Below are 6,782 nucleotides of genomic sequence, written 5' to 3' on the forward strand. Positions count from 1 at the left end.
ACTATGCCAGAACTCTCAGTCTTCACCATTTGAAATACATGGAGGGGCCAGGTTTTTCCTTCCTGTTTTCATTTTCTTTTGAGTAGGACCTGGAGAACATCATCTCCATGAGCAAGTCCATATTTTTCCACCCTCAGGAGGACTCCTGCTGCCCTCTTGTTTCACCCAGCTACATTGCCATGGCAGAGCACAGCCTGGACCTCTAACGGGGCATGTTTTCATCATCCCATGAAGCACCACAGGATGCTGGCATTTGTCTCTGCAAACAGAACTGCTTTTCTTTCTCAAGTGTCTGCTCAGAGGAAACTACAGCTTCCTATGGAACTCTTACAGGAGAGAACCTACCTAGAGCTACACTTCAACAGCTTAAAAGTAACAAAGATACCCAGAATCAGGAATTCACTTCTTAAAAGCAGAACTAAGGCTGTGTTGGAAGAGAAGGAGGGCTGTGAGTATAAGAGCTCAGCAAGTTCTCCCTACTGGTTTTTCATGTATAGGAAAAATAACACAACCTCCCTATGAAGTTAAGAAAAATGTGAATAACCGTTTTCAGGATGTAGTGCTGTTCACAAAGCCCTTTCAGAATGCAAACCAGTATCTTGAGGAAGTTCACACTGCAAACAAGAAACTACTCCTTCAAAATCTCCTTAAACATTAACAAGAAGAAAGAGAAAGGAGAATTTTCTTTCATCTCTTGCCCTCTAAGGAGCTGAGCTTTGAAATCTTACCATCGCTTTTTTCCTAGCTAAAAAGGAAATATTGCTGCTTGATACGTTAATGCTTGCATAATTCAGCAACAGCCTACACTGACGGGGACTATTGAACAAGGAAGGAAACAGCCACTGCATCCTTCAGTCAATGTGAATCGTATGAATGGCTGTAATAAAGAAATACCAGTGGCACTCAAAGGACAACTGGAAAATTATGAGAAATAATAGGTGCCAAGGAAGTTGAAGACTCAATCCACACAAGAGCAAAGAAACTCTGTGCTCAAAGTTGGGCCACCACCTTTCTCATGTAGGATTTGCCTGGAACACCCTTCCCTGGAAGGCAACCCCCACCGACCCCAGTAGAAGCAAATACCATTGAGAGGCCACCAAGTCCGTTCAAAGGAAATACTGCCCTGTGCAGCTACCAAAATTCTCTCCTCTGAAACTTGTCCCAGGGTATTTAAGGACCTCAGCTAAATGTTTCACCCAGCTGAGAGTTTCACCCTGTGAAGTTACTTCATCAAGCAGTTCAACAGTGCAAGGAAAAGAGGAAGGGTTCAAATAAGACATGAGAAGCAACAACATTACAAAGAATTCATCACTGCCAGCTATTCTAGAAAAACAACAACAAGTTTTGAGGATTTCTTTCTTTTTGTCACATGGACTTGCAGTTGGGTGGAAACTGGGTAAAATTGATGGGAAAATGTAAACAAGGAGCATTTCCTAAGCCTCTCATTAGATTCTAATTGAAACCTGAAGTAAGGCTGCTAAGAGTTAGCATTGCAGGCAGCAGCTCCAGGATCTCACCTCCTGAAGGATCTTTCCAAGGGATTCCTTGTCCTTTTCCACAAGTCCCTCTCTCTGTAAGCAGGCGAGTAGCTCTGACTTCTTGTAATTCTTCAGAGCCAGTAAATGAATCACCCTGTCTCTGATGGGTCGTTGAGAAACAGTACTGAAAGGTCTCTGGAAGAATTTTGCAGGGTTCGTGGGCATCGTTCTCTTTCTCTCAGGCACAAAATCTGGAGAGCTGTGTGGGGCCCTCCTGAGCTCTGGTATTTTCACTTCAGTAAAGAAAAAACAGAAAACAAATTGTCAAATGGGGAGTGGGAGGAAGCAAGGTAGTTGACTCAAGAGGATGTACCAAGACTGTTGAAACTCTATTTGTTCAGAATTTATAGATCAGTACGAATCCAGACAGTAAAGCATTAGGAAGGAAGAGTCATTAAAAATACCATGTAAAGGAGTGATACTGGAGGGGAGGTATTTATGAAAAACTCTTTATATGCATGGTGGTTTTCATATGATTGCATATGATGTCCATAAGAATGATATGGACAGTGGGATTAAATGCATTTTTGGCAAGTTTGACAACACCAGAGGCCTGGGAAGCCATCCAGAGGGACATGGAGAACCTTGGCAAGTAGGGCCCTGGGAACCTCATCAGATTCAACAAGGCCAAGTGCAAAGTGCTGCATCTTTGGGGTTGGGACATGGCCTGTCCCTGCTGGGCAGGGATGCTGCGATGGGATGGGGCGGCTGGGATGAAGGTGGGGAGGACTTGGGGGTGCTGGTGGATGAGAGGCTGGGCATGAGCTGGCAACGTGTGCTGGCAGCCCAGAAAGGCAACCGTGTCCTGGGCTGCATCAGGTGAAGCGTGGCCAGCAGGTCAAGGGAGGGGATATGACGCAGCAGGCGCTGTTTTGAAACCAGGAACTCCTGCTTAGTGGCTGATGGAGACTTCATGCGTCTTGGTGAGAAATCCGGGAGCTTTGTCCCTGCCATCACACACACGGAGACTGACCTTTCTTTACACGCTCCTTCAGTCTTTCAATGTAGGTCAAATTTTTAATGCCTTTCTCCACTTCCTGTTCCTTGGACCATGCCTCTCTGGTATTTGTCTGCAAACCTAATTGCACAAACATCACACACTTCAATTATTGAGAACACTGTAAACATGCCAGTTGTCGAGTGAAGACACTACTAATGTTTGAGAAGCTCAATCCAATGTGGATGGAGAAACTTCCCACAGCATTCAAACAAAACACCTCCTAAAACCATACCCCTGAATGACTTCTAAAGAAAATTACCTGAAACCGTAACCAAGCATTCAGATGAAAATTAGGTAAGAGCTCTTCACCCAGAGGGTGATCAGGCATTGGGACAGGCTCCCCACAAGGCTGCTCATGGTACCAAGTCCACCAGAGCTCAGAAAACATTTGGACAAGTTCCACAGGCACCTGGTGGGATTCTTGGGGACAGAGCTGCACTTGCATGTCCTTGTGGATCCCTTCCAACTCTGATTCTGATTCTCTGATTCTGTGACAAAGCCCAGTCCCTAACTGGTACTGCATGGAGCATGTTGCAAAGGCACCCTGTACCCTACCAGCAACCAGACCTTTCTCACCTGAGTTTCTCTGTGCCAGCCTAAAGCCAAAGCGGCACCAAGTTCCACAATTGTCTCACTACTGCCAGTCCTCACACCCCAGTTACTGAATGTTAAGTATTCCCTTAGGATCTGTGTAGACCACCACCAAGAATCACACAAATCATCATCCACATGTGAAACAGAACGTCCCCAGGGAGAAATCTGAAGTTTAGCTTTGTCTCTCCGGAAAGCCACCATGATGCTAGTTTAAAATGCTCTGCGCTAGGCTAAGGCAGAGCAAGAGCTGCACTTGCAGTGGCAGGGAAGTCCCTGCAGGCAGGTGACTGCAGCCACAGCCAGGTGAGAGCCTGCTTTTCTCAGGGCAGCTGGCTGTACCTGGCTCAGCTCACTGCTGCAGGCAGCACCACTGAGTGCCTGTACGGGGAATGTGCACCTCGAGTCTGCCTGGAGCCAGGCTCCTTGGGGAAACAGCACTGAGAGCAGATTAATAACAAATGACATCACCCAAGCACGTTGTGCTTTGTGGGAAATGATGGAATCCGTGGGGAAGATGACATCAGTATCTTCCTTTCCATTTCCTTGAAAAGAACCCAGCACAGTGTTGTGGCAACACTCGCTTATCAACGACCAAGACAAAAAATTAAATCAAGCAAAGTTTCCCATGCTGACCTTGTGAAATTCTCTACGCAACTTCCTCAAGGTCATTTTCTTTCAATTTCCCAATTAAATTTAAAGGATAATGACAGTGCCTAGATACTCCAAAATCAAAAGCTTAGCTACCAAGGCAGTGAATTTAGGTGCATGGAGCGATCCAAACCTTGACCTCAATGCTCCAAATTGCATCCCATCAAGCAGTATGGGAACAAGGAAGGACTGGCAGGCTTTCTCAGAGGAAAACAAACCAGTGGCTACATGCAGTGACAAGAGACTGCAAGCTTGACCTGAGGGCATACCACCTCCAGTTGAGATCTCTGAACACAAGAGATCCCCTGTCCCGAGAATATGCTGCAAAAATGAATTACCAAGTTGAAAGTCTTACAGATATTGAGCAAAATGTGAAAGGCAACCATACCTCCAAGTGGGTTATACAATTGGACATTCTGCGCACTTCCGTTGTGCAATGCCTCGCTGGCATTTGGCTAAAAGGAAAAAGATATTTTCTGTAAAAACTTCAGCCTACTCTCCATCACTGCTGATTAACTAGGCCCTTCACTTTAAACAAGAGCTGTATTTGTGAAGGCTTGCTGTCACATCACTAAAAAGGGCTGCTTTGACACAGTTCTCCCTCTGCAAGCAGCCGGCTACAAAACTGCCCTGAGAGAGCAACCCTCCCTTAGCCTCTAATGCAGCCAAGCGTTCAAGTAGCAAGTGATCCTTTCCCAATTGCTGGAATTTATAGGCACAGGCTTCCCTTGGAATCAAGTGCCTGAGTACAACTGAACTGGCCAGTGTTCAGCTAACAATCCAGGTGAGAGTGGTTGACAAAAATACAAGAATTTTGTACACGACCTGATGCTGGGATTTATTTGGTACTAAGGAAGCACATCCTGCAATCAGCTCCAAGAAGAATTTCACCTGCATAAGGTGAATTTTGACTCTCAACAGGCATGAGAATCCTTTCTCTTATCCTCAGCTCTAGATGCAATTCTTTGCAGGTGTGAAATGGAAGCAGTTTATCCTAGGTTAATCAGATATTACAAAATTTGGGTTGCTTGGCTGATTTCATCATTTAGTACAGAGTGCATTGCATTCCGCTGGAGGTTAAAATGTTCATCAGCCTAAGTACATTTTTTAATGAAAACAACTACTGCCATCCAACTGCTTCATTCCGTAGGCAAAATTGCCTGAGAAAAAATCTGAAAAGCTATGATAAATTGACTGAAAGATGTGCACTAATTACCATGTGAAGGGAGACATCAATACCGAAGATAGAATATTACTTAATTGAAGAAATGATGTAATTTAGAAGCAATGAAGATTCATGTCTTTGGCTGCTAAAAATGCTAAAATTTCTTTGTTTGGAAAAGCTTTGAAAATGGTGTGCATGTAGCTGGAGCTCTCCACTATGCATCACAGCTGAGAATAAAGAAATGGCTACTCCTAATAGTAAAAAATACTGTTAGAGCATTTCCTTTCTCCTGACATGTTCAGTGAGTGCAGGGCAAAGACAGACCAATGAGAAATCTATGCATTTTGACCAAGAGCCATGCCCAGAGCATGAATTTCCTGAGTGTCCCAGCATGGAGAACATCTGACTTTCACCATTGGCACCTCCTCAATGACATCCCTGGGAACCCTTTCCATCAGAGAACTTCCCACTTCCACTGGCACCTCCTCCGTGTCATCCCTGTGAGTCGTTTCCACCGGGGCAGCTGCCTCAAAGGGGCCCTTGGAGCACCAGTGGGGCCCCAGCCCTGCCCAACAGGTCCCGCGGGCTCAGCAGCACCTGACACCAACACCACGGCCAAGCCCCCACCCGCTGGCAACCCGCAGAGCCCGACAGCTGCCCCTCACCTGTTGGTCCTGGGACCCCTGGGTCACCCTGACGGGCATCGCAGTGCTGTTGGGGGCCCTGCGGGACGCCGTGCGGGTTGGGGCCCTGCGGAACGCTCTGGATCGTGCCCAGGCCCACAGCTCCGCCATCCTGCTCTGCCTCGGGTGCTCTGGCTCCCACACAGCCACTGATCCTGCTGAAAAATCTGCAAAATGCAAAATATTTGTTAGGAAAATGTGTTCTTTGATGTTTCTCCTTTGTGGCTTTCAAGGCTCATCAACAAGGAGGGAAATTATTCCCAAGAAACAAGAAGTAGCCAACAAGCTCTAAGTGATGGCCAGGCCTTTGAAAGGCAGGTTGCTTCTGGGCTGAATGGCCTTGTGGAGGTGCAGGGCTTGACAGGCTTCAGTTTCCTCAGGCACAGGGGAGGTTAGCAAGGCTTGGGAAGAAGGATGTACCACTGATGGTGGACACAAAGAATGGAGAATTTATGGGCATTTGGCAGAATCCCCAGGGAAAGGAACAAACTGATAAAGCCAATACAGAAACAGTGCTGAATCACCTCCTGCAAGGTAAAAGGCCATTCCAGCAGGGGCAGACCACGGCTATCCACTCAAGAAGCCTCTCACTAAGGAGAAGGGAGAGTCTGAGCATGCAGACTATTGAGCATGAGAAGTGAGAGGATCATTACCCAACAGCAGACAGAATACTAATTATGAAGAGAACTAGGGAACTTGCAGTCAGTGAACACTAATTCCTTTCTTTGCCAAAATGTAGAAATACAAAGACACTCTGGTTCTTGTGGTGCTGGCTTTGTGAATTTGTCCCTGAACCCCCCCCCCTTTTCTGCACAGAACTGTAAATAATTACCTCCACTCAGTGTGTGGATCGGCCTCTTGAACAGCGTGTGCTAGAACCAACCAAGCTGGAACAACACTCGCTATCGCTCCGACACCTCCGCTCTCGACGCAGCAGCCGAAGGGTCTGACCGGTCCTGCTGTGTGCTGGTGACAATGGCCACGTGTCCTTGGAAACGGGGAGTTCCATGTTCCAGGCTGGGCGGGATGTCACTGAGGAGTGGGACGCGACACAGTCGGGGCACAGGGAATTCACAATGGGCACACGTGGGGAATGCCCTGCCTTGTCCCATGACTGACTCCGCTCATTTCCAAGCGCAGTAAGGGGTGCTCTG

Source organism: Anomalospiza imberbis, unplaced genomic scaffold (genome assembly GCF_031753505.1).
Source record: "Anomalospiza imberbis isolate Cuckoo-Finch-1a 21T00152 unplaced genomic scaffold, ASM3175350v1 scaffold_72, whole genome shotgun sequence".
In the NCBI taxonomy this organism is placed as follows: domain Eukaryota; kingdom Metazoa; phylum Chordata; class Aves; order Passeriformes; family Viduidae; genus Anomalospiza; species Anomalospiza imberbis.